The sequence below is a fragment of the Vulpes lagopus genome, chromosome 1, assembly GCF_018345385.1.
Source record: "Vulpes lagopus strain Blue_001 chromosome 1, ASM1834538v1, whole genome shotgun sequence".
In the NCBI taxonomy this organism is placed as follows: Eukaryota; Metazoa; Chordata; class Mammalia; order Carnivora; family Canidae; genus Vulpes; species Vulpes lagopus.
Window position 1 is genome coordinate 34,707,753 of NC_054824.1, and position 26,856 is coordinate 34,734,608.

A 26,856-nucleotide genomic window follows, 5' to 3' on the forward strand; every position below is an offset into this window, starting at 1 on the left:
GAAGGAAGAGTAATGGAATAAGAATGTGAATAAGGGGACCTATAATAATATAACATAAACTGTGGTTAAAATGCTAAATACCATACCTGATGAACACCTAAATTTGAGACCTGAAATTTATACCACTCAATATCATCATTCCAGGTAATAAATCTTTACATGTCCAGAGATGAAATAAAGCTGTGTGTATTAATTTAAAATAATACTAAGGTACAACTTGTAATTATAAGAAATAAACATTCATTAGACAACATATTGTGCAGCAACATGTGCCTAGCATGGTTCTGTGTGCTGAGGTACAGAAGGGAAAAAGACTCCAATCCTCGCCCTCTTGGAGCTTACTAGGTTCTTTTTTATTTTGTTTTTTTGTTTGTTTGTTTGTTTGTTTTTGAGAGAGAGAGTACAAGAGTAGAGGGGAGAGGCAGAGGAAGAGAGGGATTTTCTTTTTTAAAGATTTATTTATTTGAGAGAAAGAGAGAGAGTGTGGAGATAGAAGCGGGGGTGGGGGGGAGAATCCTGAAGCAGACTCTCCACAGGGTGGAGAGCCAACACAGAGCTTGATCCCAGGATCCTGAGATAATGACCTGAGCTGAAATTGAGAGTCTAAGGGTAAGCCAACTGAGCCACCTGGTGTGCCTGAGAGAGAGAATCTTAAGCAAGTTACACACCCAGCATGGAGCCTGACATGGGCTCAATCCCACAACCCTGAGACTGACTGAGCCATTCAGGTACCCCATTTTGGAGCTTACATTTTCACCAGTTAGAAGTATTTGTACTTCAGAGGCTTTCTTTACATAATCTTTGGACATTCTGTTCTTCTGAGTCTGAGACAGGTGCAGAATTTTAACAAAATGTACTTATATTTGTGAGACATCTTTAGTTGTAGAAAACTGTATACGAGTCATTTATTTCACTCACAAAGTGCTGTGTTTGAGAAGAATAATAGGGACAGCTGTGTATGTAATAAAATATATCAATCTGTAAATAAAACATCATATTTTACAAGTAATGATTAAGGTCTACTAGAACCATGTAAGTTGATGCTAGCTTAGCCAAACATGCAGGTGACTCTAATTATTTATACTTCTTAGGTATTTCATTTAGTAACAGTTTTTTTTTTTTTTTGGTATCCTAAAATAAAAGAGGGAAAGGAATATCCATTTTAAATGAAATTGGAGAAGTTACTAGAGACTATTCAAATTCTTCTCACATACCCTTCATCAACATTGTATGTACACCTATATTTTAGATTTCGCCCTATGATGCTGAAATTCTCTATTTCTGGACCCAACTCTCCAACCTAAATATAAGCTCATCCATCAAGGTGGATGCAGCTTCCCTTCCTCTTTGTACCTGCTGAGCTCACCCAGGGTCTGGCACATCCTAGGTCCCTCAGTAAGTCTTCTGCCTTGCACTGCAGAAGGTGCACTGAACCTTCCCTTGCATGATGGGACCTGCAACGACACTAGATTTGCTGTGAAGATGCTCAGATAAAGAATAGAATCCCTCCCACCTACATCTGCTTCTGTGTTTTTCTCCAAGCACAGCTGAGCACTTTGCTTTTATTTCCAGATGCAGGTGGCCAGACCTGCATGGCAGAGAGGAAACTAGGTCACAGGGACGCCGTAGGTCACCTACAGGGAGACCCGAGTCTCAGTTCCTTGACAAGTCATCCCCAGGTGAGACCTCATCCAGTGCCTTGCACAGCGTGTGTGCATAGGAAGTGGGGGATCCAGTCCAGATCAGTGGCCAGCCTCCTCTGATTTCCAGTCCCCTAGTTTTACCACGATGTCAGCCTCATGCTGAATGCTTTCCTTAAATTCTCTCCCTTGAGCTTCATACAATTTAGTCGTGTCCTAAATAACTAACAAGTGGAAAATGGATGCACAAGGGATTGGCATTTTCTGCCAAGCAGCTGAAAATAGTGTGCCATCAAGATGTGAAACCAAACTAAGAGTCAGTGTCAATAATGTGAAGTAACAGAGAGCAGAAGGTCAATGAGAGAACGAGCCCTCATGTGCTCCCTGCTGCAAGCTAGAAGCCTATAAACCTACAGAATCCTAGGACCCAAGAGATGGAATGAATTTCCAAAGTCAGCTGGAACCTTCCATTTCCCATTCAAACACCCTCTTTGCGTGGCCCAAGTAGAAGACCCTCAGAGCCATTCCGGAACAAGTAGTATCTCTGCTCCTTAGAATATGACTCCCCAGAACTGCATGTGATAGTTGAGACCAAGGAACAAATGCATACTAAATTATTACATTTTGAGGGGTAGAAAACTGCATTTGCAATACATAGAGGTAAATCTTAATTATTGACTCAATGACCTAATTGAATTTAAAAATACAGCTTTGCCTGAAATGCACAGACTATTTTATACCTTGTATTATGTGAATTAATCCCACTCTGCCTTCTAAAGTAGCACTATAAATAGAAACAATTCCTCCTGACTTTTAAAACCCCATTTTATTTTCAATTTTTTTCACTAATGCACAGTAAGAAATACATTTTCCATTACATCTTGATACAAATACATACACACACATAAAACTGAAATTAAAAAAAAAAAACTTGAGACAATCCTCACCTTTAGTATTGTACAGCCTGATTTTCTTTTATCTCTATTCTATGTTTTTTTGTTTTATGAAATCACCAACACTTTAATTTTTACTCATACCAAGTGTACATTCTAAGCAAGCTGTAGCCCGGCTACACTTTGTCTTCACACCAGAAGCAGCTTGTATCTAGAACATTGTCCTTCCTTGTGTCACATGGAGAAACCAGATGCCGGTTCTTAAACCAAGCTATGTGGCTAAGCATGGTGTTATTAGGTTAGGGAAGCATAATCCTCTTTCAGAGAAAATTCACAGATATTTGTAAAAAAAAAAATAAATAAATAAATAATGCAGCCTATTTTAGAGCTTTACATACATACATAATTTCCTTTAGGACATAGAAGTCTTGGGGGTCCCTGGGTGGCTCAGTGGTTTGGTGCCTGCCTTCTGCCCAGGGTGTGATCCTGGAGACCTGGGATCAAGTCCCACCTCAGGCTCCTTGCATGGAGCCTGCTTCTCCCTCTGCTTGTGTCTCTGTCTCTCTCTGTCTCTCTCTCTCTCTGTGTCTCTCATGAATAAATAAATAAAATCTTTTTTTAAAAAAAAATAAGACATAGAAGTCTTAAATGACAAAGCCTGGATTCAGAGCAGACCTGTGACATGTAAACCCACTTTCATAACCTGGATTTTTTTTATCACATCCTAATAGACTGACTTTTCTTTTACAAAGATCTCCTAAAACTTAAGAATTATGATAATGAAGCACAAACTTTATAATGATTTTATTTTATTATTTAAAAATAATTATTGTCTTATTACTAGAAAAGCTACAAATCTTAAGTTTGGAAAACGCTATGCTGTGGAAGTTCAGAGAGGTTCAGAATGTGGATAAATGTTTTCCACAAAGACTGATTCAAAGAAAATAATGTTACATTAAGAAATTAATATTACAAAGTCATGAGATACCAGGAGCGACAGAGTGAAAACTGCATTCAATTCTACACACAGGTGATGGTTAGACCTTTTCTCAGGAGAAAAAAAAATTGTCTAAAGTTGATTTATGTGTGAGGTAGCTGTCTTAAGACAATTACCATAGGAATGTAGAATAAAAAAATCCCTACTAAAAATATTTAAACTGTTAGCAATTGTCTTTTTTTCCTGCAGTTTTATTGACTTTTACCTCTGAAAAACAACAATTCCCTGTTCTTTTTAAGCACTTACAATGGATGAGGCTGTTCTCAGTGCCTTACATATTTAATCTTAATCAACTCATACAATAACTCATAAGGCAAGGAATATTGTTACTTCCATTTGACGAATATGAGAACAGGTGGCAGAAGTAACGTGTTATGGTCAGTTGGTGAATGGCAGGGCCAGGGTTGCACCTAGACTCTGAGGCTCTACCGAATATGTCCTACTTTCCTAATTGTGATAACATATAAAATGGCATATAGTTTGCCATTTTAATCATGTTTAAGTGTATAATTCAGTGGCATTAGATACATTGACAGGTCTTTTCTGAGCCTAAAACTTTCCCTGGACATGTGCAATTACTTTCTAAACTCTCTTTTATGTGTGGTTGCTTTAAAAAAAAAAAGTTTATTTATTCATGAGAGATGCAGAGAGAATGGCAAAGGGAGAAGCAGGCTCCATTCAGCGAGCCTAATGTGAGACTTGATCCCAGGACCCCGTTTCACGACCTGAGCCAAAGGCAGATGCTCAACCACTGAGCCACCCAGGTACCCCATGTGATTGATTTTGGATGTGCTAATCTTTAATTGTCTGATACCAAAGAAGAAGAAAAGAAAAATGAAGAGGTGAAAAAAAACCAACCTGGCACTCAATCGTCAAATCCTGTGAAAGTCACCATCAAGAAGAGATGTTTGCCACCACGGAGGTGAAGGTTGCAATAATATCTGCCCATCTCTGTGCTGACATCTCCACAACCAGAAGCATCAATCAGCAAGGCAAAAACAGACCCCCAATATTTGGAGGACAGGATCTCTACTGCTTACCCTGATACCTGCAAGCTACATGTAAACTTGTGAACACTCCCACGGCTGCCTGGGATGGGCTGTGGTGTGGGGGACAGGGAGCTGCTGCTGCCCAAAGAACTGAATTGACCAAAATTCAGTGCAGTTTACCATCCAAGACTTCCCTTAGAGATTGCAAGCTTTCAAGAGACTCCAGAGCTGCAAAGTAATCACACCAGACAGATGCTGCCACTGTAATAGTTATCCAGTCAGAGTCAGATTCCTGGCACCTCCCACTCTGCCACTTTGAACTCCTTGAGAATATGTTCTTCACTACTATGCTCCTGTAGTTTTCTTTTACTTCTTCTGGGAAAATTTTACGAATTGGCCTCTTGACACATGGGATATGTGAGGTAAAGCAATAATTGGACTTTCAAAAGAAATCAAACTCTAGACTTGACCCAGGGCTCGAGCTTCGCTGTGAGTCCCAGAAGCACTATGAATTGCCAGCCCACTCTCCCGCATGCTCCTGCTTTGCCATAGTCATTCTTTTCCCCTAGAGTTAAAATAAGCCTTGCTATGCGAATGGCTAAGGAATTTAACTTTATTTCTTCATTTTTCATAAACATTTCATTTACCATACTTGTTTCCTTTCAACACCACATAGGAGTCTGGGAGGTATGGGAAAGGGAAGAGAGTTTCTCCCAAATGCTGAGGGCCTTTAAGTATAGTTCTGTTGACTGTGTCTCCATAATGTCCCTCAGTGCCCCCTCATCACTGTGACAGCTACTGGAGCTATCCTAGGCCAGCTCTTCCCCATCTCTCCTTAATTATGTTGTCTCCTAACTACTTTCCTGCCTCCGCTCTCTCCTCTTGTGACTGATCTTTTATACTGGTGCAAGTGTGACCTTCCAGAAACATGTCTGATCATGTTACTCCTATTCCTAAAAACCATGTGCTGGGGGCGAGAACACAGATATTCACCCACTGACTTCTTTGATCACCATGAGCTGGGTGCAGCCTGACTCTCCATCACTGCAGACACAGATAGGTGATATGTTGAGACAGAAAGCCCACTGAAAAGCACTTTACTCCTCTTAGAAGCAGAGAAACTGAGCTATATGTAGCAGTATGGGCAGACTTTTAAAACTATTTTAAAGGAGAAGAGTAAAAAGAAAAATGAGACAAACATAAAAATGCCATAGATGTATATTATCTATGTAGCTTTCCTGAGAAGTGTTTAGCTCCAATCTAATCATAAAGGAAACAATCATAAAAATTAAATATCCGGGCTTTCTAGAAGATAACTGGCCTGTGCCCTTCAAAGATTCAATATTATGAAAAAAAAAAAACAAATGTTGAAGATAGTTCTCAATTATATGCAACTAGAAAAAGAGGGCATGAGCTTTCAGCTGTGGTATATGAGCTTTGAAGAGATTTTGAATCAGAACACAGACAGGCACACATCCACACAGCTATAAAAGTATAATTCAGAAATTTAAAATGCGGCTATTTACTGCTTACTAATAATGTGTTAACATTCACATCTTTAGATGGGATAACTGAGGATGAAAGGAAAAAATCAGAGTCTCCTTAAACCAGCAAGCATGGTTATCCAAACACTTTGTACTTAAATTTAGCTAGAAAACATATGAACAGATAATAAAAAAACTTCTGGGATCACCAGCATGGAATCTAAATTCCCTGGCATTGTCCGTGAACTTTTCATGATCTAGCACCTAGCTACTGCCTCTGCTAAGCTCTCCTATTCTCTCCTTTCTGTCTCTCCCCCATGGGGAGTCAGAGGAAGTAATTCTTACAGGCTGCTATGCTCATTTATGGGTCTGATTCTTTGTTCATGCTGCTTTATCTGATGAAAATACAATTCTCCTTTTGTTATACAGCATCATCCTATTCATTCTTCCACACTCAAGGGCTTATTAAAATGTTTCTCCTCCTTCTGTCATTTTTTTCAACTCTAATATAAACACACAGACATACACATGCACACACACACACACACACACACACATCTTGCCCTTAATTATATCTTAGACTATAACTGTCACTTGTACTGAAGAGTTTATGTCTTTATCCCTATTCTAGATTGAAATTTCCTTAATGTGGGCGCTATGTTTTATTCTAGCCTGTTTTCCCCAAACTGAACACAATGACCAGGAGGCAGATGTCCAATAAATATTTGTTAAACAAATAAATGGAGGGAAGGAGAACATCATGGTCTCCTTCTACACTCAGGCTGCTGACCAGAAAGGTGAATTGTTCCACAAGGTCACCAAGCTAACAAATGAGTCAGCACTAGCTAAATCCTAGAACAGAGCTCCCTGATACAGTGCATTATGTAACCATGCTGTCTTCACTCTTTTTCAAACATTTATTGACTGTCCACGATGTGCTTGAAATTATTCACAAATCTGGGAAAATAAAGAGATGAGCAAGACATAATTCCTATGCTCCAATGTCTTAAAATCTAGAGGATCAATAAAACATAGCACATATTTATAATATTGCAGGTAATATGAAAGAAAGACAACAAAATGTTTGAGAGGTTTAGAAGTGAGGTTAGTCCAAATTTTGGTTAGAGAATAGAAAAGTTTGAAAGAAAACATTTTCATGGACCTTAAAAAATGCGTGGAAAGAGGGAGGAAAAAAATAGTGAAGGGGATACCACAGAGGCAAGACAAACTGGTATAAGATAGGTGAAGAAGAGGGAGTGACTGCCTTTCATCTTTTCCCTCCTACTTCATCACTGTAGCCATCATTGCCTTGTCCATTCTGGCTTACTGGTTGCTGTACCTCCTTATTGGCTCTATGCCCCTCCCCACCGCCATCCAACACTCTTCAATTCATTTTCCACTCTACCATGTGAATTATCATTCAAGTACAAAAATCATATTAGCTAATATTCTGCTTCAGATCTGTCAAAGTCAATTTTCACTTCAGTTTAAAAATTACACACCTTTACTTATTATAGATTTTTTCTCATGATTTCCCCACTGCTTGTTTTGTAACCTCAGTTCTTGCATATTTCCTACATGGACCTTATATGTCAACCATAACAAGCTCTCAAATTTACCTGAACATCCTAAACACATCCTTCCATATCGGAGTATATACTGCTCCCATACACTGGCATACCCCCTGTTTCCTCCCTTTTTCTTTGTCTTCCAAACTCATTCTTTTTAAAAACAAATATTTAATGAACATTAACTCTGTGTCAGATATAGCACTAAATGTAGAGGTACAACTGCAAGCGAAATACTTGTAATTCCTTTACATTCTTGTCCCTCCAACTAAAAATTCATGCACTCTCATTTGAATCTCCAATAACACCTCATGTTTAAAAATTCTTCCCTGTTTTCTCCATTATATCTGTTGCATTATAATTATCTGTTTACTTTGTCTAGTATTGATGGTACTCTGTGATATCCTTGCGGATAAAGATTGTGTCTTTAAAAAAAAAAAAAAACTTTGTTTTCCAAGTACCTTAAACATAAAAAATAAGTTTTTCAAGTGAATGAATGAAAAAACTATTTCCAGATTAATTTCTAGATTAATTTATTCAATTAAATAGTTATTTATATGGCATTCATTTTTCAATGTGATGGGGATATAAAAGAGAATAAAACAGGGAATGTACCACGTTCATGAAATTTACATTTTATTGGGAATACCTTGCATTATCTTTGCTAACATTAAGTTAGGCCTGTCACCTACTCAATATATGTTCTTCCGTTCTCCTTACTGACAGAAAGCTATGTGTTGAGAGTGGCAATTTACCCACATGAAAACTCCTTTGCTGTTTCCCTTGAAGACCAGGGTGATCAATGTTACGTAAAGGAAAGTTTTTGAGTAAAGTCTCCAAGAAAGTATTGTAAAGGCTCACTTTGTTACCCTATATTGCCATTTACATCCCCCCCTCTCCTTTCTTTATTATTGGCAACCAACTATAATGGCTGGAGCTATAGCCACCATCTTGTTAGCACAAGGACGAAAATCATGCTCTAAGAATGATGGAGAAGGGAGATAGGAAGAAGCTGAGGTGTTGTTGACATTCTAGAGCTGCTGTGCTTATTCTGGACTGTCTGCCTCAGATTCAAGTGAGAGAGAAATACCTGAACAGAGAAGACACTGTTCTTCAGGTAGTAGTACTAGTAACTGAATTCAACTTCTAAAAAATACAATAGACAATATAAAGCTATGAATATGACAGAGGAACCAGGTGGAAGACTAGAATGATACTTTGAGTGAAAGACAACTTATCATTTTAAAGTGGTATGATGGAAGGTAGGGAAGAAAGCAGGTACAAAGGATATTCCAGTTTTTATCTGAGGAACCAGCCAAGGGAGAAATAAAACACGGGATGATGAAGGGAGCTATGGAGGTTAAGTACATACTGGAAACATTGTCAGACATGCAAATGTTGAGGGCACTTTTTTTTTGGTAAGACAGAACCAAAGCCATTTTGGGTAAACTGGTATTGGGAAGCCAATAAGATATCCATGAGGTGATGTCTATGAGGTTTAAAGACATTTGGGAAAGAAGTTCATGGAGAGGTCTGGATTCAAGATTAACATTTAATATGCACACAGATTCATCTGTACAAATGTTCAATGTTACCACGGGAGAGTGAAAAAGACAGAAAGGGGACCAAGCACTGGTCCTTGAGGAGAAACAAGCACAAAGAGGCACCAGGAAGAGAAACCAGAGATACCTTTTTTGACAGAAGAACCTGAAGAATTCAGTCATTTAACCAAACAAAACAAAACGAAGTGTGCCTGTGTCCACTTTAATAGACTTGATCATGTTTGGATTGTAGGCTCTTTGAAGGTATAAGATAAATGTTGTACCCAAGATCGTGAATCCCAGAAACCACCAAGGGGCAACACCATGCAAGCGCAGGAGGGTTTATTAGCAAGCTCGAGCTTGGGTCCAAGTATACCCGACACAGCAGAGCAGGGACTTGGACTCCGAGGTTAAGAGGCGTAGCAGTTTTATAGGGGCCAGTGGCCAATGGGATTGTAACACACACAGAAAGTTGCATAGTCATGTCGGTCCACACGCAGGTGGCCAATTGATTTACAATTTACCCTATAGTGACTGTCTGAACTAGCCTATCATTCTGGTCAGAATTGGCGCGCAGGTTTGGCAGGCACAAGGCGGGGTTTACACTCTCCGGCAGATAATGCTTCCACATTCCTATATGAGCCGGTTTCCCCTAAGGGTGTGCTCAGCAGCTTGACTAGGGTGGGGCAGCGCCTTAAGCAATAAGCAGGTCATGTTGGGGTCATACAGGAGGTGGCGGGTGTAGCACAAAATGGAGTTAGTCCTGCTCTGCTTGTCCAGGGGTAGGGGATTTTTGTTAAATTCCTTGTGTCCCACAATAAAGACTCTAGCTTAAGGAATGTGTATTTATCAGATTTCCTAGTAAAAGCTAGTACATGGTTGGCACTGAAAGTTTTGCTATTTTAGTTTCCATTGATTCACTCAGGACAGGGGAAGTCTCCATGCTCTGCAGACAACCAGGCGCTTTGGGGCATTTTCAGACTGCTGATGCTGAACTTTGCATGTAACTTGCTCTACTCTTTGGGATACTTTAGAAGTGAACTATAAATATTTAAAAAGGAAAGGGTTATTACTGTGTTTTCTTTGATTGATATAGGTGAGGAAGGAAAACCTGAACATTTAAAGATATTCTACATGTTTAGCCTTTATATCATCTGAAATTACTTCAACTCCAATCACCTCCTGGTTGTTCTAGTAATCAGTCTTTTTTTTAAGGTGATATCTGAAGTAACATGGATTCTATATTATTAACACATGGCAAGATTCTGAGAAAAATAGCTTCTCCCTGCATACCCACAAGAAAATCGGTAAATGTTAAAATGAACAGACTGCTATAAACATGGGCTACGATTAGCCACAGCAAGTTCTCTCAACTTTTAAGTAGGAGAGATCTTTCTCTAAAATGATATCAACTGGAAGTGAAATTTTTCCAGCCTTGTACCATAAAGGATAATTTTGGCAGAGCCCAAAGTATATTTGTACTTATTAGCCGTAGAAAGCCTGAAAACCTGCAAAAATTGCACTAAACAGAGGTTCACATGACTTCCATATCATAATCTATTCTCCTTTACAACTCCAGTCTGGTTTTGCCCAAGGCTGCTATCCCAAACCCCTTGGTGCTTCCATTAAGGTTATTTCTGTCATTTTGTATGCCTGTGTCCTCCACTATTCCTGACCATTAGTGCTATTTTAATCTCTGTTAAAAAGAATACATGAATATATGAAGATTTCATCTATACTATGGAGAGGCCACTACATTTTGCTTACCTTTTTTTTTTTTTTTTTCTGCTAACCTCTTGAATAACAGTAACATAATTTACTGGGAAATTCCTTTTCATCTTTAACTTCAAATTTCCTGTAAGTATTTAGTAGAGTTACTTGGCATTGATTCACCCCTCTCAAGCAGAAATTAAGAAATTAAGAACTTCTGACTATTGTCTGTGTGACCTTAGGCAAGTCACTTTATCACCTTGTACTTGAATTTTTTTTTAATTTAAATTCAATTAGCCAACATATAGTATATCATTAGTTTCAGAGGTTGAGTTCAGTAATTCATTAGTCGTATATAACACCCAGTGCTCTTTCACATCACGTGTCTTCAGTCTTATTCATACCATGGAGACAAAGAAATACCTGGACTACGAGCTTTGCAAGAATCAATATATGTAAAGCCCTTTGCAAAGGCAGTTCCTGTATTGCAGTAAACCCTCACAAAATTTTAGCAATTGTTTTTTAAATTTATTAAGCAATTTCTACTCATAGAGCTCATATATATTTTGCTGTGGGGAATAGAAAGAAAACGGTTGGTCAGTTCCCAGTCACGATGACTGTGTTATGATAGTGACGTCTCTTCTGAAATACTCCATATCCAAAATTCTAAACCAAATGCCACATATAATTTAAAATCCCAAACAAATACCTGCATGGAAAACAGACTGTGAGACTATCATGTTAATCTCAAGCCTTAATATTTATTTCACTTGCATGTGTATTTAAAGTTGTTTCTGCTGTTTTTTTTTCCCCCTTTGCTTTTGATAGTTCCAAAAGAAGGTACTATTGCCAGTAGGTGAGGCCACACATTGATGGTTTGCAGGGTATCATTTTTATAGTAGTTAAGAAAGGCAAAACTTGGTTTGTCTTTATACAAATATTTAAATGTGAATTGCCAATTATTCACAGCTCCTTCTCAGCCCCTCAGTGTCACATTCTTTCAGGGGGAGAAGCCTCCAGATTTCTTGATAGCTCTAATGCACTCATTTGAAAGAAAATGGTTTCCACTGGAATTTCATGAAGTCAAACTGGGACAAGCTGAATACAAGTAGGAAATGCTAGAAAATGGGATGAAAAATAAAGCCTGAACATGCTCAGTCAGTATATTTTAAAAATCATATCTACTTTAAGTCCACAATTTCCTGTATTTCAGGAAGATTTCAAAGAGAATATTTAAATGCATGTTCTTTTCAATCTGAAAATTAGCATGCCATGCAGTAGATGAAAAATCATTTTCTTTCTTCACATGTGGTATATTCATACTGCTTTTATTTGCAATAAAATTAGGATGAATACTTACCTTCCATGTTTCAACCCAAATAATTTTCAATATATGATGATGAGTTCAGTATCCATGAGCTGTGGCCAGAGATTTGCCTTTATATTGCAAATGTGTAGACATAATGTTTCAAAGTCAGGAAATCCTTGAACTTTTATGTTTTTTGTTCACAGCAGTTAGATACTCTCTGAGAAATAAGTCTGTAAAAGAATATCAGGACTGCAAAAGCAGAAGTAAAATGGCCCTATATGCCATTTGTAATACATAAACTTGTAAATAAACCAAACAAGTGAATTTTGGGGAAAAAGATGATTTAAAGCATTAATGGAAAATTATGTATTTATTCATTCTTTTGCAGCATACAGTATGCTAGTAGGCTTGAGGTGCCCAAAATAAAATGGCAAGGAAGACAGAGAACTTGTCTTTGTGGAAATTAGAATTATAATGACAGTCATGTCTAAAAATCTTCTAGGTGTGTACACTTAGATGAGTTAAGATGCCTAAGGATATCTCCATGCTGGAGGGCAGAATTATCTGAGAGTTCTTTATTTATTTAGTTAGTTAGTTAGTTTTTGGTGCTTTGAATAAGCTGTGGGTCTTTCTATATAAAGAAAAATATCAACTAATAACACTATCTTTCTGCTTTTAGAATTATAATATGGAAAGTATACACAACGAAATGTTATAGTCATAATATTTTCAGACATTATTGATGCCTGTATGTGTAACCATGATTTTAATCTAATTAAAAGGGGTAAGTTCTGGGGTGCCTGGCTGGCTCAGTTGGTAGAGCATGAGACTCTTGATCTCAGGGTCTTGAGTTCAAGCCCCATGGTGGTACAGAGCCTACTTAATTTAAAATACAATGGTAAGTTCTGGCATAATGACAGTAACTTCAGTTAATGTCTGTTCACAACTAAAAGTAAAGAAGTGAAATGGTTATTATAATTACAGAGGGTAATTATATAAGGGCTAATGATTTAAATCCAGATGTGATGGCTAGAACTGTAGCAGCTTTTTGTGACTAGGAAGCAATAGTCCTGATGAAGAAGAGCAAATATGGTAAAAGCAGTAGAAGTAAATAAACTCATATTTGTTTAACCCACTGTCAGATGGGCATTTTCTTATTTGCAGCAGAAGGCATTCTTCAGTGTTACAGCTAATGAGAATGAAACACAGGATTTGGATTAAGAATTTTTCATACCTTGATATGGTGACTGTTTAACATGATGGTAACATGCCTACACTGGGGCCATGGTTTGGCTGAAAGAAAGTAAACAGATTACTCATCCCATGGGAGAACCAGACTGGGATTTGGGGATTTGTAGGAGGCACAGAAAATAATGAGGGGGTTTTGCGTACACAGTGAAAGAGCCAATTTGCTGAAGCAAAGGAACTTCAGAGAAGGCTTCACCTGTGATAAAGTTTTAAACATAAGGCGAAGGGGCAAATCCCATGGTAGGGGTAATTCTTAAATCCCCATTTCATCTCCATGCTCTGTTTACCCAGCTGTGTAACTAATCAAGCTTTCTTTTCCCTTACATGCATTCATTTCTTCCTGGTATTAATTCATATGCAGCATTGATTTCATTAAGCAATGAACCTTCAAGCAGTAAGCATGATTTTCTACCTTGGAAAGAGGAAAATTAATTAACACCTTTGGCATTTGAAGACTATAAAAGCTTGCCTAAGGTCAAAAATGAGCACTCATGGGTCTTTATTAGCAACTTTTTGCTTAGTCCACTGGGTACCTGTAGGTCTATTTTTGTCATAATTCTCAAAGAAATAAATTATTTATATCCTAATTATGGAAAGTTATTATTTCAGCTCGTTAGAAATGGCCACAAGAAATATATCAACCTGTGAAGTAAAACTGTATTCATTGGCCATAAAAAGATAGAAGCTTTTTTTTTTTTTTTAAGACAAAAGAGATGGTGGAGTTTAGGAAAAATCCATGTACAAGATATAATTTTTTAAAAAGCAGGAAAAAGAGAAAGATCCTAAAAATAGTATAATGCATTCTAGAGAGAACTTTAGAAAAAAAATATTAGCAACCTTTGAAGACCTTAACAAACATCTCTCCAGTTCATCCTTACAAAGCAAACACTGAAGCTTAAAGGTTTTGTAAATTGTTTCCAGCCACTAGACTTACTGAGTTTGACTTCTGTAAGAATAAGAATGTTGCAAATATGATACAATCCTTAATAGGATATATATTGTAATGCAAAATCCCTTTTCCAGGAATATTGTCAATGATTTTGCTTTTCCCTAGAGATGTAGCAAGGTAAAATCAATTCCAAGTATCCAGTTTATTATTGATTTTTCTCTTTTCGACATACAAACTTTCCTGTTAAGAGCTTTCCATAGTGGCCAAGAATTCAGTGAAGGCGACAACAATGTAATGTATCTATTCAAAAAAGCTTTCCATTAGAATTCGAGACACAATGTCATTTGAGAACAATACTATACTGCTAGGTACCACACTTTCTTCTATCAGTACATTTAGCTAAAAGAAGTAATGGTGGTATTGAATAAAAGGTAGAGTAGAATCCTAAACAACCTGTAACTCATTGTCAATTACTCTAAAAGTCAAGAAAACAGAGCTTCCTTTTACAGCATCAGCCAATCTGAAATGTTTTGCAGGCTGGTACTAGTTGACCTCATCTGTATGCCTTAGTCATTTAGAAAAAAAATTATCTTATATAAGTGCTAAATTATAAAAATATATTTTATGATTTCAGAAAAATGAATTGAACCCTCTGCAATTTATAAAGGATGTGCTAATGACTTTCTATAAAAAAATAGTTGATTGTATTGTTACTTGTAAATAGCAGGAAAATGCAGATTAAAACCAAAATTCAAAAAACAGCAACTGGCTAAGTAAAATGCACAGAGCAGAGTGAAATAATTTAAATGCAGTATTTCAAAAGTAATGTAGAACCTGTTTATTGGTTAGGAAAGATGTGTTCTATATTTTAAGTAAAAAATTCAGATTTAATGTTAGTGAAATCCCATTTTTTATAAAAAAGTTTGTATATGTGGAGTTTCTGCATCCTTAAAATACACAAAGTAAAAGGTATAGAAGGATATACCATTATAACAATACTAATATTGAATTGTGAGATCTTCTAGTAGATTTTTATTTTCTTTTTTCTGTTTTGTTTTTGTCTTTGATAAGGAGAAGTAAAATGCAATTTAAAACAAAAACACTGGGGTACCTGGGTAGCTCAGTGATTGCACGTCTGCCTTCAGCACAGGGTGTGATCCTGGGGTCCTGGGGTCCAGTCCCACATTAGGCTCCCCACAGGGAGTCTGCTTCTCCCTCTGCCTATGTCTCTGGCCTCTCTCTGTCTCTCATGACTAAATAAATAAAATATTTAAAAATAAGCAAATAAAACAAAAACACTGACATTGTCGAACTTAAATTCAGAGAGAAATTAAAAGCTTACCCAGTCCCATCTTCTACTTAGTATGCCTTCTGCAATATGCCTATCATAGGATAGCTCAGCTGTTAGTCCAATGCCTCTAAGGCAAATGTAGCTCACTTCATTTCCAGGCAGCCTGAATGGAAAGCTTCAATCATGAGAAATGTCCTTATTTTATTTTTTAAATTCAATTCTCCCCTACTTCCGACTTCTCTTTGGTTCTCCTTATTCTTTTTAAGTAGCAAGTGGGTTGAATAGGCTTATTCTTTCTTCTAAAAAGCAGGCTTCCCGATACTTAAGGACTGCTTTGTACTCTAAGTCTTTTTTAACCCGTGTCCCTTTAATCTCTTGGCATAGGCAGATGGTGAAGGGTGTGGAAGAGCAGAAAGGTCAAGCAGTCAAGAATGCTGCTTGAGTAGACCTCTATTCTAAACAAGGAGCCTATGGCTCCTCTTGCAAAAAGCCCATTTTCTACAAGTAGTTCTCCTAGGGACTCACAGAGAAATGGAGGTCAAGTGGGACATATTTTATGAGAGGGAAGGTAAATATGTGTGCATTCCATCCTAGTCTAGAACACGGAATTTTGACTCACCTTCTGCCTGTAAGACCTTTTTTATATCCAAAAGCATCCAAATGATGTTTGATGAACTCACAGTGAAAGTAAAAGAATGGAAAGGGGAATTAGACATAGGAGAGATGAGGACGGTACCTGGAGAAAAATTTTAAAAATGATTCTTTTTGTAATCCACAACTGATCTCAAGTATTTTAAAATTTTCACTATTAAATTGTCAGCTACTAGTATTTGAAGGCTGAGATGTTTCTTTGAGTCACTTATAGTACCTGCTTCAGACTTTGCCTGTAATAACACTCAATGCCTGTGCTTCATACATGTTATATTATGTTGTGTTGTGTTAGTCAACATACATATCCATAGTCATGTACACATTGACCCTCACAATTAGAATCATATGCCCATGGGTTTCTTCAGACAAACGTTTCAGAAAATTGACTAACTGAAAAATACTCACATTGAAAAACAAATATAATTACCCTGGTAGATTGAAATATACACAGAACATGAATGAATGAATAAATTTTCAAATTATTCTATCCTCTGTGGATGTGGACTTTGTTATAGCATTATCAGTAAATTAGCCTAATTAGAAATTAATTGAAGAAACTTCCCCATACTATTTGCAAGGGATTAAATGAGTATTTGTTGGTTAAAGTTGGGTTTTTTAAATACTCAGTGGTTTTAATTTGGACTCTGGATGCAAGCACTGGTTTCAAATTGTCGCCAGAATCTTTTTGGCCAAAGAAAATATAGCAATACAGGAACAGATTCCAATTTAGCAGAAAATATAGAGTGAGAAAAATTAGATCCTTTGGGAAATATTAACTCCTGTACATTATAAAGGTAGGTAATAATCCATAATGCTGTTTTCCAGGATCCTAAAACCTCCCACAGAGGTCCTATTTATTTGGGCTTTCAAAATAGTCTAGCATAGAATGAAGCATGAAATGCATTTGGGCCATGACATGGGAGCGTTACAGCAAGTCAGCAGTGAGTCACAGTTCTCTGTCCCATGGGCCATAGATCAGTCTGTTCCAAATCCTTAGTGGGAAAATTCCTGTCAGGTTATCTAGGGTGAAAATTCTTGTCTCACTTAAGCAGAAGGAGGGCAACTCTCCACAGGACTGTTCAGTCCTGTTACTCACTGCTCACCTGGGGACATCCCCAGCTCAGATTCTAGATGGTAACCAGAGAAAGCTGGCATCACCCAACCGTGCATTTCAGAATAGGGCAGAGATGCAGAACCAAACCCTGATTTGGCAACTCCGCCTCATACCTGAATATAAAAGGCAGCTTTCTCAGCCCTAGGAAAAGCTGAATCCAAAGGGGAATAGAGCCATGCAAGGCTAGAACAAGAGCAAGAGAAAATGACATGCAGAGATGGAGAGATAGAGACAATCTTGCATATGGACTCTGGCGTGAATTTATGTCTTCCTCCTCTTCGTCCCTCACCCCATTTTTTAAAATTTCAACTACCATACGTATTGTTTCTAGAAGTGCTATGCTGTTCTTATCTCAAAAATGAATTTTGGGGGTTTTTTTTAGTAGTCACTCTTTCTCTGGTCACATTTCATTTCTCTAAACACATTAAACATAATGATTTTCTACTTTGTGTCTTATAATTCTATATACAGTCTTTGTGAGTCTTTTCAACTCTGTGCTGTTTCTGTGGATTTTCACTTTTGGGTCTTGTTTGTGATTGTTTACTCTAAGTGAGGCACTTCTCCTTCAACCTTATTTACGGAAATTTGTGAAGATGTGAGTTAAAGTTGGTTTCCTCAGAGAGACCGAGCTCTCGTCAGCCAGTCTGTGGGGGCACTTCTGATCCAGAGCCACTTGCAATTAAATTATTAGCTTGATCACGTGAATCAGAGTACCACAACCCATGAGGGAGCAGAAAGTAAAGGATGACCTTCTTTTTTTTTTTTTAAAGATTTTATTTATTTATTCACAGCAGAGATACAGGCAGACAGAGAAGCAAGGCCCTATGCAGGAAGCCGGATGTGGGACTCAATCCTGGGACTCCAGGATCATGACCTGAGCCAAAGGCAGACACTCAACTGCTGAGCCACCCAGGCATCCTTAGTTGCATGGATTTTTAAATGAAGAGTTGAAAGGCATTATACAGATATAGTAAAAAGAGAGAAATTGCACAGTAACCTTTTTGTTACCTTTTACTTTAAGTGTATAACAAATGTGGGAGTTGATGGTCATGTAGATGATCAATGGTGTGTAATCAACTCTCCGTTCTAATGAGGCCGGTGGACGGACTACTGTCAGGAGGGCTGCTGGGAAGTTGTTCGTATATTCAGGACCAGGAAGTTGCATTACTTACAATCTCAGGGTTTAAAGTGGAGAACAGCACTTATTTAAACCATTTAAATGATTTAAACTTTTTATCATCTCAACTTCATTTGAATTAAGACACTGCATACTTAATATATCTAATTACTTACAATTCAATCTTAAAATATTCCCTATGGCAATTTATAAAGTAAAAATAATATAAAAGATAACTGCTGTATGTATAAACAAGGGAATACAACAAAATACTAGCATCAGTAATCAAACACATATTTTCCCCTTCACTGAGTTGTATCATTTTGGGTGTCAAATAAACCTTATGACAGTCTCATTTGATAGATTCCCATTTCATTCAAGCATGAAGCAAAACTTTAAGGAAAGAAAACTCGATAAAATAAAATAATGCTGTCAAGAAATATTGTATTTATTCTGGATTCCTTTAATAACATTCTTTATGATATGACAACAATAAGAAACTCCTCTTAAGGATATTGGAAGTAAATTTATGCTAAGCCCCTAAAGCACTAGCTGGATATCCCACAATAAAATGCATATTCATTTCAATTAGAATATTCCATAATTATAATAATTATCTCCATATATCTGCATGACAAAAGGACTTTTTGTTTCCTCTTTTTCTTGTGAGAAATAAAAATAAAAGCAAAGACAAAGCAAACTGCCCAAACCAAGCATATATAAGTATACATTAAAAAGAGAATTTAGAAGATAATTTTAATACAGAAGTGAACCTGTAATCTTTTGTGGTATTTTTGTGCTAAGGAAATGTTAAAATTTTCTTTGTAAACAAAACTGAAAATAAATTAGAACACTTATTGTGAACAAGGAGTAGATCACTTTCTGTAACCAAAGTATCCAGAAGACCCAAAATTATGTGTGATGATAGATTGTGATTTCAAATAACCATAGGCAAAAATTCACTTCACAGGGTCAGTAAATTACTTGTTATTTTTACTTGCTAAAGAACAGATGAAAGAGCTAGAGGAAAAAAAAAGAAAAGAAGAAGAAAGAAGAAAGAAAGAAAGGAAAGAAAGAAAGAAGAAGAAAGAAAGAAGGAAAGAAAGAAAGAAAGAAAGAAAGAAAGAAAGAAAGAAAGAAAGAAAGAAAGAAAAGACCACTTAGAGTAGTAACAGTCTAATATAGGAGTTTTAAGCAAAATGGTAATATTTGTGACCTGTCTTATGATTTATAAACTACTTACATAACGTATTATCATCTGATTCATACAAAAATCACATATGATGACTCAGGAAAGGCATGAGTCCACCTTTTTAAAAATCAGGCATTTCAGAGATCAAATCCTTCTTTCTCAAGATCAGAAAGCTCATATCAGGGACGCCTGGGTGGCTTAGTGGTTGGGTGCCTGCCTTCGACTCAGGTCGTGAATCCGGGGTCCCACATCAGGCTCCCAGCGGGGAACCTGCTTCTCCCTCTGCCTGTGTCTCTGCCTCTCTCTCTCAGTCTGTGTCTCTCATGAATAAAAAAATAAATCTTTTTTTTTTTTAAAAAAAGCTCATATCAATAGAATCAAAACTGGAGGCAAGGTCTTCCTTCCTACTACAAATACATATTTTTCCCATTACTCTGGGCTACTGAATTATTGCCGAAAAAAAGAACTGTTCCAACTGAGCATGCTAAGATACGGTTTTGCAACAAAAATGTAAAAAGTGTGACACGGTATCAAAGCACAATGTTAATTACATAGTAGGCTAGATTAATAGAAACATAGACCAGTGTGAAGGAGATAATTGGCTAGTCTTAGTCTGTGTTGTTAGACCACAACAGAAATATTATGTCAAGTTTGGAAACCTCTGCTTTAGGAAAATTATAGATCAAGGGTCATTATCAAATAGCAGGTCCGGTCAAACCTGGAGGTGTTATTTGCACAGCCAGAAAAAGTTGTGAATAACTTGAAATCTGCATGCTTTGGGGCAGCATGGGCACTGTCCAGTTTTCCATGGGACATGTAACTCTCTAGTGTCTTATCTCCAGCAATTGTGCAGATTTATTCTCTTTCCCAGTCCCTTGTAGGGATTTGATTTTCCATACTACTGGTGTAAATAAGCTAAAGAATTTTTCAAAAGGAGTAGCCAGATGGTAAAGGAAAAAATTGTACCATCAGAGAAGTGATTAAAGAACCAGGTAAATTTAATCTGAGAAAGATAAGGCTTGACTATGGGACCAAAGTAAATGAACTCTGAAGGCAGTTTTCATCATGTCACTACTCTACTTTTAACCATGTAAAGGCTACTCAGGCTTCCAGGACAAAGACCAAATGTATGACAAGTCAAAATAAACTCCATCCTCTATAATCTGACCTTTCCTTTAATTCTTTTCCTCTCAGTAAGGAAAACTGCAACTGACCACTTTGAATCTGGTATTCTCATGACTCCATGCTCTCACATGGTCTAGGTCTCTTGTTGATCATCTTATTATCCTTCTTTTTTTTCTGCAATTCAGTGAAAATACCCCTTCTTCACAGAAGTCCTCCTGACCCTTGCAGAGCTAAGTGCCACTTGCCCAGGCTCTGGTAACCCTAGGCTGTGTTTTTATTGTGACTCGCCCTTCCTCCTGTATTACTCCATGACACCATGCAGAGAAGGGACTGTGTCTTCTTCATTTTTGAGCTTTTAGACTTTAGTGCAATGCTTGGCACAAGGAAGCTGCTCAAATGTTCATCAAATGATACCGATACCTCCTTTTCAATATCTGAACACCTGATGATGGAAGAAATGTAAGGAATATCCAAGGTGAGTGGGGACTAGAATAAGGACCTCTGAGAGACACTCATAGGAACACATATTTCCTATGCCATGGGAGAATATATATCCCATAAATCAGAACACTTGCAAAGATAGAAAACTCCCCCTGAGTGGAGAAGAGAGGGAGATAGCCAAGCATGGGCTGGGGAAAGAGTCTAGCCCTGAAAAGCAAGTCGATTCAGTTCTCTTTAATCCTGAGTCTGAGTCTTCTCTAAATGTCTTACTACCCATGCTGAGAAGGTGCTGTGCACAGGAACACACACTAAAGGTCTGGGGGATGCAGTCTCCTCCCTGGGGCTGGGAGTAGGAGGGAATTCTACTTTAATAAATCGGATTCTGAGGGAAAAGAAAATAAGAAGGGCCAATCTGGTAATTAGTGTGGTTCTGATGACTCTTGCTGAGGTTTTCAGAGTGTTCCTAAATCACTACAGCATTTCACACAAAAACACTGGCAAGCAATAAAACTTCCTCAGGTTCATGACCAGAAATAGAACCCACATGCCTTGTCTTATTGAGGGAAAGACATTATGCTCTTTAAAGTCTCCAGGAATCTGGACACCTTGAATTAAAATTTATAAATAAAGACCAAAAATAAATATGTTCTGCAATCTGGAGAGAAAATCATTTTAGAATTTACATCTTTTTTTTTTAACCTTCTCTCTCTCTCTCTCTCTCTCTCTCTCTCTTTCTCTCCCCCTCTCCTTCCCTCCCTCTTATAGTCTCTTTCTTTTGCTTAAGTTTTTAGCAAACTTAGGTCCTTCTTCCTCCCTCTATCTCAATATCTACCTACCTGCCTACCTACCTACCTACCTACACTCTATGTATATTTAGTTTATCATTCTATTCTTTAATGTTACCTTTCTTTCATGTGTGTAGACACAGAAAGGTTCTCTGAATTCATTTTGTTTCACTGAATTACAGAGACAGGACACTGCCTAAAACTGTTTTTTTTCCTCAAGCCAGTTACAAAGATTCTACCTAGAGGCCACCTAGATGAATAAATGGACAGATCTTAATTCTCCCTTCACACAGCACCCTGAGCTCTAAAGGTCCAGAGGAATGTTAATACTTCTGCAATTTCTGAGAGCCACAGCTTTAAGTGAGTACAGAGTACAGAGGTAAGACCAAGAGATGACCTACCCAATTGCAGTCAAGATCTACAAATATTGACATATGCCACCTTATGAAGGCAACCCTTTGCACAAGTGCTTCCATGGCTTTTCCTCTGAAGTGACAGCCAGTGGAATGCATTGTGCACAGACACTGGAATAAGTCAGACCACCTGGATTCACTGTGGTATGAACTTTACCACAACAGAGTTTGTAGGAAGCTTCTTTACTTATATTTGTTGCCACATATAAAATATTAATGAAATTAATCACTATGCAATGCCACATATCTTAAGTGTTTAAAAAGTGCCTGTGAAAAACTTGTTTTATTACTGGTGTGCTACTGAAGCCGAATAACCAAAAAACTTGTTTTGGTATTAGCATGCTAGTGAGTCCAAATAGTCCCAAAGTGTCCAGTTAATAGAATTAACTGAAACCTGCTTATATTTTCATATAAACAATTGGGTAGAAGAATTATATGATAGTGTAAATGAGTCAGTACAAAATCATTCCTACTATTGTTGAGAAAGAACTCAAATGATATTGAATATTCATTTATTTTTACTCATGATACACATATTTATTGATCTGGGTATTAAGGATGTATGAGAAGGCTAGCTCTTTCCCTGAAGAACTGATGGGATGCAAAGTTAATGTTTCCTTTGGCAACTGTGAGACTAAATGAACGAATAAGAACCACTTCTATCTTCATTTTAAACATATATTTGTAGGTACGGTGTTCCCAAAGAGTTGTCCCCATGCATCCCTCAGTATTTTTGTCTCCTTGGGTAGAAGCAAATAGATTTCATACCATATAAATAAAGTGCCTTTGAATAGTCCTAAGTGATATAAGCAAATGAGACTTAAGCAAAAGCTTCAAGAAGCATTTTCATTATCCATAGATGGCTAAATTTTTATTGTGGTCCAATGTGATGGTGGTGCCCAACAGACACTGAATTTTTAAACAGCGTGTGCATGGACTATGGGCCATAATGGTCTTGCCAAGATGTTATAGTCCAAGTCCAAACACATCACCCAGCACATACAGAAGTAGGATGTCACAAAGACCCAATATTTCTCTCCGTGTCTCTGTTTCTGTGTGTCTCTCTCACACATACACACAAACAAAAGCTATTTGTCATGAGAGAAGAGCAATTGTGTGTTAGCTCTCACCTGCCTGAAGAATTACCAGATTTAGACTAGAAATACTCTGTTGAAAAATTCCATTCTTCCCAATGAGTGTTTCCATTTGGAAGAATTTGCCTTAGATTGTCAGTTAATATTAGAAACTTCTGTTCTATGACTATAATGAGTGATTTCAGTCATTTCCAGTCATGGCAGAGATTCTGTTTTACTTTCCCTTTCTCTTGATTTAAGCAAGGCCTTCAAGTATAATTGGAATTTAAGAAATTAAAATCTAGCAGATTCCCACCCTCCAAATAAATTATCAAATCTGCCCTTCATTCTGAACTCTGCTTCATTTCCTATAAATTTTCACTTCTCTTTGACTTTGATGATTGATAAATTATCTTAATGACGCTATCTGTGTTTAAGCTGATGACCTGTGTAAAGGAATTAGAGATTTATTTTACGAAGCGAGGAAAGTGACTACCAAATCAGAGGGCAAGAAAAACTGTCAGAGATGACAGAAACTGTCAAGAAATGACTTTAAGGGCTGAAGTAAGAGTGATTTTTTTTCAGATTTGCTAAAGTTATACCATCAGACTAATAGTTACAGTAGATATCAAAGGTGAACTGTAGCATGTTGAATAAAATCCTTGGTAGAAATAGTACACAAAGGACGTAGCTTTAAGCAATGAAAGAAATAAGTGTCTCATGTAATTTTACACAAAAGATCAAGTTAAATTTGCTTTAATACAGAAGATACAAGAACTTAAAATAGTTCTTCATGGTTGAAGATGTATTGAACAATGTTTTGTTTAAAAAATAATTTTATCTGATTGATGCACGAGGATTGTTTCTTATTCAGAAATTCAGCACTTCTTTATGATTCTTTATATAAATTATTTCACAACTTGGTCACATAATTCTGTGCCCTCACTGAATCCAATCCTAGTCTTTCAGGTGAAGGCTCAAAATTTAACTTAAAAGATCAACCTTAAAAAAAAAAAAATCCCCTTCTCTGGCTGACACCATCTCTCAACAGGCTACAAGACTACATAATTTAAAAAAATCTCACCACTCAAACATTTAGGATTCCATTACAGAGTACCTACCAAATGCTACTTGGTTCTTGCCCTTCCTCAGACCTTTAATGGCCATTTTTTGCTGTTATTTTTGGGTCTTGCCTTTTTAATATCCTAATGAAGTGTGTGTCTTCCAGGTTCCAGCAATTTCAAGTCAAGCTAACGAAGACATAAGGATTCCAACCCCTACCACTGTATCCTAGTCCCCATAAGTCATTAGAACAGTCAGTGAGAGATTTTTACACCTCCAGAGGAAGAAAGGGACAATGGCTCTGCTCAGCAGGAAGCAGTTACAGATGAAGAAACTCCTGTCCTTCATCATCCTTTAATAATGAGTTTGAAAATCTCAAGGGGGAAATGAGACAGCATAGGAAAAACAAGAGGGACTCAGCTCCTGTAAAGCCACTGGTTTGAGGCAAGGGCTAAAAGTTCCCACAGGCTCAGAGATAAATACCTCCTTCTGGGAACGCAAACAAACAAGAAATAAAGGCCATTAGAGATTAATGGTTGTCTGGGCAAAATTAGAAGTAACAATTTAAAGCCTGCTTGCACAAGTATTTCTATTTTCCGGGAACCCTAAAAGAATGTCAACCATGGAAACAGGCATCCTGTGATTGTCTTCTGTCCACTGAAAAGCAACGGCCACAAGATAATGACCATGGGACTGAAAAATGCTTCTCCACTCTTAGGCCCTTACCCTTTGGAAAAATGCCTTCATAAACCTTTCGTGCTACCCTGAGAGCAACATTCTGCTCTCTTGTCAGGTCCCTTGTATACAAACCATCTCTAATAAACTCCACTTGCTTTCTTTAAAAAAAAAAAAATCTTCTCTCTTCAGTCTCATAATTTGGTTTGGGACAAGCATATTAATTTTGGTGTCCACAGATAAAATTATGGAATTATCTAAAGATTTTGTAAATGTGGGATTTGTTAATTATAGTTTGAGAAAATTTCACCTATAAATAAAAAACCTGGAAAAGATAGTAAAGAAAAGCAAAAATCATAAAATCTACTTTCTAATGAATTCAGTTGAGAAAAAAAAAACATGCTGTAATCCTATAGTCAGCATTTAAAGAATGAGATAGGGGGCAGCCCTGATGGCTCAGCGGTTTAGCGCTGCCTTCAGCCCAGGGCCTGATCCTGGAGACCTGGGATCAAGTCCCACATCAGATTCCTTGCATGGAGCTTGGCTTCTCCCTCTGCCTCTCTCTCTCTCTCTCGTCTCTCATGAATAAATAAATAAAATATTAAAAAAATAAAGAATGAGATAGTAAAAAAGACCGGATACATAACCTAATTTATAATAGAAACTTGATAAATGTAAAATAATAGCTTTCTGGTTGCTAAATAAACATTTTCAAAACATAACCTGAAAACTACCAGTCAAGGTCATAAATCCCTCATTTTTTTTTTTTTTTTGGAAAAAAGTGCAGTTTTGATCTGGAAATTCAGCAAATAACCAAGCGTGCCAGTTAGAAATGTATTGCCTCTCAGATCCAAAATTACCCTTCATTACATGTCCTACCTCCTTTCAGCATCTCTTCTTTACTGTGAGACTCTGCTAAGCCCTTTGCGTAGGGGGCGATGGTGGGATACGAGAAACGAAGGGACTCTTCTTATTTCTTTGGACTATGTAGTGGGTCCACCACCTGTGTATGAGAACGTTTGCCCTAGCATGTGGTTCCAGAACGCGTGGTCCCTCAGTAACTTTGCAGTCTGGTTTGGTAATAACCTTTCAGCAGCTCTCATTCCAGAAACAGTACCTCAAAGGGTTTCTATCCAAACTGTTGCAGAACCTACTCCACCCTATATACTAATACTGAAGTCATCTCAGCCATCCTGAAACCCATAATACCAATGCAAGCCTGACTTCCTTAACTCCGGGGGCCTTCCCATGAAACCTTTACTACCTTTGTAAGCCTTGTACACCACGTCTGTGGCCTGGGAAGGTTCCAACTTCTCTGCTCCCTTGCTGTGCTCCAGGTTGCCTCTGGTTACCCAGTCTCTGCAGACCAACTCCAACTTTGGTAAACCAGCAAAACTCTGTTTTCCAGTGAGTGGAGCCACACTTTTCCAGCAAATTCTGAACACCTTATAAGTTTGTCCTTCCTCAGGTACTCTCCCTCATCCCCAGGATACATATTCAATCTTTTTCTATTTTATGATTACTATTTTATCATATTTAATTAATTCTTTATATTATACTTACCTGTTCAACCCATTGTGGGGGTTCTCACTCTTGAAAGAACCTAGACTGATACATCTCAATGTAGCTCTAATATGTACATCCATGTT